Source organism: Dreissena polymorpha, chromosome 13 (assembly GCF_020536995.1).
Source record: "Dreissena polymorpha isolate Duluth1 chromosome 13, UMN_Dpol_1.0, whole genome shotgun sequence".
Classification (NCBI taxonomy): Eukaryota; Metazoa; Mollusca; class Bivalvia; order Myida; family Dreissenidae; genus Dreissena; species Dreissena polymorpha.
In genome coordinates, this window is record NC_068367.1 from 62,271,249 (window position 1) to 62,281,958 (window position 10,710).

At 31.9% G+C, this 10,710-nt stretch overlaps 1 protein-coding gene across 4 annotated transcripts in view; it reads right to left on the reverse strand.

Moving 5' to 3' along the window:
- Positions 1-10,710, reverse strand: part of LOC127856057 (MAM and LDL-receptor class A domain-containing protein 1-like) — an 80,360-nt gene that overhangs the window by 58,813 nt on the left and 10,837 nt on the right. The window contains exon 9 of one of the 4 annotated variants that reach the window (XR_008037831.1): positions 10,310-10,502. The exons of the other annotated variants lie outside the window; for them this stretch is intronic. The gene's annotated coding sequence lies outside the window, so the exon portion shown is untranslated. Of the gene's footprint in view, positions 1-10,309; positions 10,503-10,710 lie in introns of those variants that run through there. 4 annotated transcript variants of the gene reach the window in all.

Sequence of the window (10,710 nt, forward strand, 5' to 3'; positions counted from 1 at the left end):
GTTTCTCCGCATATAGTATATAGTCTTTTAACAATAAGTAATGAACAGTTTAGTTTATTATTAGTCGATATCGTCTAACGAGTATTTGTCATTTCTTTTTATAACTATCTTTCTTATGAGTAAAATATATGTATTTATTGTCTAATATCATCTATAAAATAAATAACGACATTAAATTAAAGTTGATTATTATTTTATATAATTTCCATGAAGACGTGTTTTTAATGTACGGGTGTCATGTAATAATCTTCCTGATAAGCACACAATCTAAAACCTAAAGTCCGTCATTACACCGATACATACTTTGAATTTGACACTTTTGTTTTCTTCCCTAATTCCTATTGGATGGTTGCAAAAAGAAATATTACAATAGCTTGTTGTAATTCCTATGTCATTTATAAAAAAAACGTGCTTTAATTTTTAGAAACCTGCATTTCATATTCATTTCAGAAAACATCCGTCTACGTCAAATGATATGATTTCGTTCGTTTTGAAAGCACATATACGACAAATTTGTTTTCGTACATTCAGCTAAAGTTGAAACAGCTGTTGTCTTTTTATATATTTATTTATATTTTTATTATAGTCTCACCAATGTACAACATTACATTACATATCACAAATTAAAATGCAGTAAAAGAGTTACAAGAGACTTAAATACCATGACATGCACATTAATGTCAATAATGCATAGTGATCCATATGTCACTTTATAAACATAGCATATAGTAACGTATTCCCTGATCCATGGGCTTTGTCGAAATGTTTATATAAAGCATTACACAAATTTGCAGTTAAGCCCAATGCTCCATTAATACATTCCTGCAGGTCATTAAAACACCCCTCAACAGGTATGAGATTTAGAAATGCATTTGTCGACGGACGTTATCACAGCATGATATTTCAATAATAATTATGAAAACGTAATTTCTAAAACTAATAATACGGCAACTAAAAATAAGAAGAATATCGGTGAACAACATTAACGAGATATATCGTATAGGCGATATTTGGGTACCGCAGTCTTAATGCTTCATTTGGAATTGCTTGTTCGAGCGTTAGTTTTTTTTTGGATAACGATCCACTTAACAAAACCTGTGTGGATCGCAGTAGTTCACGAAGCATTGCTCATGCGGACGTTAGCTGTTTAGTGAATGGAGACCTACTTATAAAATCTTGTATCGATCGCAGTAGTTTTTTGGCATTGTTTGTTCAAACGGTATGCATATTGAAATATATAAATATTTAAATATTGAAATATTGAAATATTTATATATTTATATATTTATATATTTATATATTTATATATTTATATATTTATATATTTATATATTTATATATTTATATATTTATATATTTATATATTTATATATTTATATATTTATATATTTATATATTTATATATTTATATATTTATATATATACATTGAATCTAAAAGGGCGTTCATTTTGAAAAGACATTTGCCACGCAATATTCTTTGTTTATATGTTTAAATCAAAAATTAGATATTATGTTTAACACCTTTTTTTCTGTATTAGTGTAAGAAAAGTGGAGCCAATGCATAGATGTACAACTTTGTTGAAATATAGTTCATATCTTTTATTCCACAACTATCATATAATTTTAAAGTAAAGTACGCGATATTTGTTAAAAACTTTCCATTTGGCAAAAAAATAATAATGAAATGTTACGCGTGTATCTATATTTTTGATGCAATAAGAAAATAACATACACAAGCATGCTCTGTTTCATCTTATGAACAACAAAAGAGCAAATTTCATCTCAACAAGGTTTAGTACAGTAATATCTTCATGTGCCTTCTTGATATTTTGTCTAAGTTGATAATTATGTTTAGAAAAAAACACACAATATCAACAGTACTTTGATAAGCACACGTTAAGACACACCTTTTGAGTTTCTTGATTGAAGATATCGATATCACAGATTGTATTATGTTGTGAGCTCAATCGAGCCGACTTCATGATATGTAGCTTTAAAAAACCACTAATAACAATGTCAGGCTTTCAAATACCACATAATTCGTCTGTATCAGTAAATAACTATATGCGTAAAACAATGATGATAGAAGCGTTATTGACGATAATGCTCCATAACATGTCTGTCAGAATAATGTCAATTGTGGCGTCCATCATTACTTATCGGTTCCTCTACGAAAAGGTTCCGCTGACCACTTAATATATAAACAAGGTATGTCATTGTCTAGAGGAAACAGTTATTGACATGCAACACACTTAGCAACATACATTTGAAGAAGTGAATGAATTAACAACCTTATATCCTTTATAGAAATGTTACTTATGTAGCTGAAGGAGAACAGTCGGACACGTTGTAGTTCTTTTATATTTTGTTGAGACTTCGACATAGTGGCGATTGCTCTTTTCTGTATATAACCTCAGATCTATGACATGTTAAGTCAACGGATTTAGATATAAAGTATCCCGTGTAAATTAACAACCTTCAATAATAAAAGACAAATTTGAAAAAAAGTAAGATATGTTGAGATTTACAGAATGTGATAACGTTCGCACATTATAAAAGTCGATACAAAAATATTAATTTTATGTTATGCGATAAATAACGAAGTTCTTCATATGACATTGACACTGATGATAGAAGTGTTATTGATGATAATGCCCCATAACATGTTTGTCCGACTTATGTCAATTGTGGCGTAGATTATTACCTACGAATAGGTTCCGCGTACCATTTAACCTATAAACAAGATCTATCCCTGTCAAGAGGTAACAGTTATTGACATGCAACATACTTAGCAAGATACGTATGAAGAAACGTGCGCATAAACAATATTTAATCCTTTATAGAAATGGTATTTATGTAGCTAACAAATTATGTAAACGAGGAAAGTCGGACACGCTGTAGTTCTTTTTATGTTTTGTTAAGACTTCGACAAATTCGCGATTGCGTGTTTTTTGTATACAACGTTAGATCTATGAAAAGTTAAGTGAAAGGTTCACGATTTAATAAATCATGTGTTCGATAACAGCCTTTCAAGATTTAAAGACTAATTGGAAAGGAAGTATAATATGTTGAAATTGACAGACTGTGATATTGTTCACACGTTTACAAAGTCAATCAACTGTTGGTTTATCCCGACAAACATCAAATTAGACCGAAAGTAACTAGACGGAATGGGAAAGAGGTTCTCTGGTATATTTAACGAACGATAAATCGTTTGATCTCTGAAATAGCATACAGTACAAACTAAATTGCTCACTTCCATTAAAAGACAGACATGTGGGTTCATTATTTTGATGGCGTTGTGTTTTTCTTTGTTTCTTTGAATTTCTTCCGCAGTGAAACGTGAAAGGACAACAATTGGCTCATTTGAAACATTTGTAAATAAATCGTGCACATTTTCTTCTTTAGTGAAACACGAAAGACAACAATTGGCTCATTTGAAACATTTGTAAATAATTTGTGCACATTTATATAGTCGCAGTTTGCATTTATTCATCGATGTAAAATATATAAATACATATAAACCATTATATTATCACTTTAGGCGTTCATGGTTAATAGTTGCTCCGCATATAGTATATAGTCTTTTAACAATAAGTAATGAACAGTTTAATTTATTATTAGTCAATATCGTCAAACGAGTACTTGTTATTTCTTTTTATAACTATCTTTATTATGAGTCAAATATATGTTTTTATTGTCTAATATCATCTATAAAATAAATAACGACACTAAATTAAAGTTGTTTATTATTTTATATAATTTCCATAAAGACGTGTTTTTAATGTACGGGTGTCATGTAATAATCTTCCTGATAAGCACACAATCTAAAACCTAAAGCCCGTCATTACACCGATACATACTTTGAATTTGACACTTTTGTTTTCTTCTCTAATCCCGATTGGATGGTTGCAAACACAAATATTACAATAGATTGTTTTAATCCCCATGTCTTTTTTAACAAAACGTGCTTTAACTTTAAGAAACCTGCATTTCATATCCAGTTAAAAAAACACACATCTACGTCAAATTATGTGTTTTCGTTCGTTTTGAAAGCAAATATATGACACATTTGTTTTCGAACATTCAGCTAAAGACGAAACAACTGTAGTTTACAAATATTTATTCATATTTTCATTATAGTCTCATAAATGTACACAGTATAACATCACATACATATCACAAATTAAAATACAGTACATTGCCAATATAATTGTTGAAGTAGCGAATACATGTCTTCGGTAAAGAAAGGTTTTAATCTCGTGCGATTATAAGATACTAGCAGATGATAATAATCCATGACGATTTAATAGTGACCTTCTGACGTCACTCAGTAACTTTCTGACGTCACTCATAGGTTTATAAACCAGAGCACAATGCCTTCTAATTCTTTTCGAAATAGCTGTCGCTGAAACAACCCACCCACCCGCCCAAATAGATTGCTGTTAATTATGTTTTTTTATGTTTTTGTTATGTTCGAATGTACTGCCGAGATATCTATTACAGAATGGCTGTCAATCTGTTGCGAGCAACCACGGCACACGTTTGGCTTACGTTTATTAACTGTACACGACTCGTGGGGAAGACGTCGGTTTAATCGTCGAGCCTCGAACCGAACATAGCGGCAACGCCATGGCATGGATACATCACCATCGACCAGAAGTAGGTCAATATCCAGGATATCGCTGGGACAAGACTTCGGTGAATGGATATTATTTGGAACAACGTGTTATTCAGTGTGTTTAAATGTTTCTGCTACGAAATGTGCCGTGTACAAGGGCTGTGATTTGTGCCTTTGTTGTCACGAAATGAATGTCTCTTAATACGTTATTTAGTTGCCGCATAATTGAGTTAGATATTGTTTTATATCACTACAGTTAATTCTTAAGATCTATGACGATCTGACAACACAATTAATATGTCATTATTAATTCATTTTTATATGTTTGATAATTCATTAATATGCCATTTAGGCGGAAAGTCTATGTCTTGGAGGTGATCGGAAGTATTAAAGGTATAAATAATTAACTATAGGATAATATACATATGTCTAGGGGAGGTAAACTTTGCATTTTGTCGTCATCCATCTCGTAGTGCTAGTCTGTGTGAGGATGGCAGGAATGCTTTCAAAATTATTTTCGGGATAGTATGGGTGTTCTGATACTCGCTCGATGGCACTGCGTGCTTAGGCGTACTTGGAATAGCTCCTTTTGGCTTTGGAAATTGTGGCATTGCGAATATTGTTTTATATGTTGCACTTGACAATCGCAGGTACTGCGTACCTAGAATTTAGTTGGCCGGTTGCGTTGGCCTTAGCAATTGCGCGTGTATAATGATATATATTTCCGAACCAGTCAGGTGTTCGTTGAAATAGGAATTGCATAAATAAATGTGAGCACGTTGCGGAGCTCTTGCAAAATAGCATAGAATGCGGTGCATTATCTGGTGGCGGTGGTTGCATAAACGAGAAGCTAAATTAATAGTGCATCTGGGTTGGGGGTTACCTTTAGGGCAGTACTTCCGGTCGCCTCCGCGACATGCCTCAGTTGTAGTGCTAGTCTATAGCTGAGGTGTTTATTACTCTAGTGCTAGTCTGGTGTAAATTATATTCCGCCATTTGGCCAATAAATTCCATTGATCTTTTTGTATTGTTCCTAGTTTGATAAATATGGTTCAACAATAGAATATCAAATTGTATTAACGTTATGCAACACATTTAAGAATTGTAATAAAAATGTTATTGACAAAGTTGACTTTTGTAGTAATTATTCAAATAACTCTAACCAGATGAATGAAACGAATCTTGGTTAACAAATGGGGTAGTGAGCTGCTTTCTGAAATAAAAGCGTTTCAAGAGACTTAAATAACATGTCATGGTCATTAATCTCACTAATGCATAGTGATCCATAGGTAACGTAATTCCTAAGCCATGAGGTTTGTCGAAATGTTTATATAAAGCATAACGCAAATTTGCAGTTAAGGTCAAGTCTACATTAATACATTCCTGCAGGTCATTAAAACATCCCTCAACGGTAATGAGATTTAGTAATGAATTTGTCGGCGGACGTTTTCACAGCATGATATTTCAATAATAATTATGAAACAGTAATTTCTTAAACTATTAATACGTCAACTCGAAATAAGAAAATGTATAAACAACATTAACGAGATATATCTTCAGGCTTCATTTAGATTGCTTGTTCGAACGTTAGTTCTTTCTTGGATGACGATCCACTTTACAAGACGTATCGAACGCAGTAGTCCATGAAGCATTGCTCGTGCGGGCGTTAGCTGTTTCGTGGATAAAAAACTACTTACAAGATCTTGTATCTATCTCAGTAGTTCTTTGGCATTGCCTGTTCAAACGGAATAAATGTATATATTTATATATGTATATATTTATAAATGTATATATTTATAAATTTATACATTTATACATTTATAAATTCATAAATTCATAAATTTATTTATATATATATATTTTTTATATTAATATATTTATATATTTTAATATTTTAATATTTTAATATTTTTATATTTTTATATTTTTATATTTTATATTTTTTATATTTTTATATTTGTATATGTTTATTTTGATCGAAAAGCGGTTTGGAATTCTCAAACAAAAGAAAATAGAAACTGTGCCGCGTTCACGGAACGATTTAATATATACTTAACTCTTGGCTACACTTAGTGAAAATATCTGTTTTAATATTTTTTCTTTAACCACTTGCCACATTTATTCGATCATACATCGAAATCGACAAATATCTATTTGATGCAATGGTTGAACACGGTTCTTTGGTTAGGTAGCTAGCCTTTAAACTGATTTTTTCCTTCCTGCGCCCATAGGTGCTTAATATAAAGTATTCGTAACTGTTGTCTGCTTATCTAGTAAATTGTGAACTTTCAATTTTAGGTACTTATTTCTAGGCTTAATGTTGATATCCAATGAACTTGTTTAAACTCCTAATGATGTTCATTTTTGGTTGTCAGTGCGGTGCTCCCAGCAGTGTCGGTGTGTTTTGTTGTATGTGCTGTACTGAATCGTATAGGCAAATGGGCACTTGCCTTAAACAAACTTTTTGGGTTAAGCAGAATATATCTCTTTCCAATGTTCTTCTAATTTGATATTCCTATATTTAAAAGATCCATTAAGGAATTTAGTCCCTTGATACAATAACACATTCTCTATAGACAACGTCGCTTCTTAATTTATTTTGCAAGTGAGTATGCAGCAGTAAACTCAGAAATTTATAGTAGACCAATATACTTTGCGGAGAGTACCTGTGGGACCCAGTCATTTCATAAACTATGCCTTTATAACGCGATGACAATATTATTAAATTGTATTGCCATTTGCGAACTAAAACCAAGATTATGTTTAACGAAACTCCTCACTTAGGCCAGTGGATTAAAAAAGTAAGCGACTATGATGTGTGTGTTTTAAAAAGATTTTCACCATCATTTAAACAAGGTTGCTTCTTAATGTAAGCCATTTAATATTTTACATTTATAGATACGATCTAGAAATCAAAACAACAGAAATTGCACAAGGCTAAGTAAACAGACACATCAAGAAGAAAAAGGGTTTAAATTTTGTATTACCTAAATGTGTTACTAAACGAAGTTCAAGGCGAACAAAACATCAACAATCGGTAAAACGTTGGAATGTTATCTGTTAAAAATAACAGCTCATTTGTAAACCTTTTTTCCTTGAAAGGGTTAATGCTTTTTTAAATTTATTCAGTTAGGAGCCCACTGTTACTCAGTAATCTGCAATTAATATTAATTGACCACTTAAGGACAGATGTTCTCGATGAAATGGGATAATATACGTCAGAATTCTTAAAATCTATCATCATGATCGCAATATGCGACGTATTGTTTTGTGAACGATATCATAGGATAGGGTTACATTTTGAAGAAGAAATATAGAAAACCGTGCTGTATTTCCACTAATCTGTTGAAAAACATGTTTGTCTTGAACTTAATGGATCTGTTGATTGGTTATCAGTTTGGGAGTAAACGTTCTTATTTAAGCTATCTTGTGATTGCATTTTAAAGTGATTGAATTGATGGCCTTTCACCAATTGCTTGGAAAAGTATGTCTTGAGCAATTATACTCTTCACAATGGTCGTTGGAAGGCTGTTACTAAGTGCCGATCATATTAATTTTGATGGTTTGATTTTGATTCATTAAAATTATGAGAAATGAAGAAGCTTGTCCCAAAATAGATTTTTATGAGCGGATGTGAGTTACACAATTTATGAGGTCCCTTTTACACGAGGCTGTTTCTTGAAGTCAAGCAGAATCATAGCACTGCTTAATAACGTCTGGGAAATAGCCACAAATTTAATGTTTTTTTTGTTATTGAAATATATTCATTTTTGTATAGGTGAAAAGCACGAGTACCAACCATAATGCTAAACGGGCATCCGAATGTTCTGATACATCTTCTTTCGATGCTATTGGTGATTCAAGTAATTCGTTTTCTGCTGGTTCCTTATGTACTCACAAGTTTTAATATTTTGTTAACTGTCTACATAAAGTGGTTTAAGTTCTTCAACAGTTGTATTAATCTGTAATTGCCTGTGGACGTCGACAAGTCCCTGGAAAACATCTAGTCAACCGTGTTAAGTAAAGTAATTAGGACATACATTTAATGTCAAGACTGTATGACTATAATATACAGAAAACTACTTCCTTTAAAAATTGTAAGAGTTTTGTTAAATATTGTTTGCAGTACATTGTTGCCAAACAAAAAAGCCGAATAAAAACAACAGTGTATCGAAAATCTCTTTATTCAACAATTTAACAAGAACTCAAAACAAAGAAGTTATCAGGGAAATTTACAATTTGATGAAACCTCATCAAAAAGTTATGTCAGAATAAGAACAAAATAAAACCGTCAAATAAAGAGAGTAAAACACAAATCATCGCTATGTTATAACGGTTTTCGGTATACATGCTTTGGTGGAAAACGAGCTTTAAATAAGATCAAATCAACACGGTTTATCTCGTTCATATCTCACATTTTATCGGAATAGTGTCAACTCGGTTCTTGAGCAAGAATACAACTCGGTTCTTGAGCAAGAATGGAAAAGATGTCAAGTGGTTTGATGAGATAAATGGTCGGATGCTTGCAACTATTTGTCATGCTAATATAAGATGATGATGAAAACATCGTGAATCATGCAGTTTGTTAGAAAAATGTTTACCGCATAACGACAGCCCTTCAGTTAGTTTTTGAAGTACTACTAACTACCTTGTATTGTGACAGCGAATATCGGTCTAATAGTTCGTTAGGTTTTCGACACTTTAAGGTTGATACGTTTTAATGTTGATGCTACAGTTCACTATTAAAACACTCAAAGTATCATTTTCAAGAGAAAACTGTAAGGACAAAACTGTTAGGACAACACCAAAGTAAGTTATTGTAGATTGTGCAAGAATTGCCTTTGAAACTTGAGTCCAAAATGTTATTTGAGATTACTCACCTGGTCATTAGTAACATTACAATGTTTTATCGTACCTTTTATGCCCCCGGATCGAATGATCGGGGGTATATAGTTTTTGGCCTGTCTATCTGTTTGTCATTCTGTCTGTCGGTCATTCTGTCCCAAAACTTTAAGGTTGGTCATAACTTTTGCAATATTAAAGATAGCAACTTGATATTTGGAATGCATGCGTTTCTCATAGAGCGGCACATTTTGGGTGGTGAAAGGTCAAGGTCTTCCTTCAAGGTCAAATTTCAAATATATTGCTTCAAAGCGGCGCAGTTGGGGGCATTGTGTTTTACAAACACAGCTCTCGTTCAATTCTATAAATACCAATGTAATTATAAGATTCAATGTTTTCTTCTTATGCCGTGATAGATCACTTGCTTCAAAAAGTAAATTATATTACTAAACGCGTTTTTATAGCAGAGAACTAGTAAATAATTAAATTAAAGGAAACAAATATTTAAGCTTAATATATAACAACTAAAGCAACATATTTGATAATAGACCAATCAGCAAAATATAGTTGTTTATGAAGAATGTATGGGGATGGCTGTTGCAAGCCATTTGAAACTTAAAACTTGATAGTGCTAAGATGCTCAATAATCAGTAAAAAACTCTAAGTATTGCTGAAAAAGGTACACTTGAAAAAACATTTATATAAAGAAAGTCCTCTTAGAATTTGGGTAGAGAAGTTAGGAAATATGTAAAATGTGATAAAAAACTATTTCCTAATGTGTGAACGTGTAGAAAGGAAAAAAACAACTACATATTTATGATCATTTATCACGTAATAAATTGCAATTGTTGATACATTTACTAACCTTGGTATTAAATTTAATTGTAATTATTTGCTCAATGAACTTTTAAACCCCGAATAAGCTACCTCAAAGAAAGGCAGGACAATAAATGTTCTTTGTCGATGGAAAAAACAACCGTCTTTTCTCATGTTAGCATTGACTGTCTGATATTGTCACAGCAGACACATATATCCTTTCTGAAATATAAAACTTTTAAACTGTAAAACACAGCAAATGAAAAGTATCACATCAATTAAGAATAGTTCCAGTTATTCTCTGTTACATAATATCGCCAGACTTCAGTAGAGATAGAATAATATTGGAATCAAGTGTGCATCTTTCGACTAATGTTTATGCAAAAAGGACGTTATTCACCTTGTGTTTCCATTTTAATGACGTTTTATC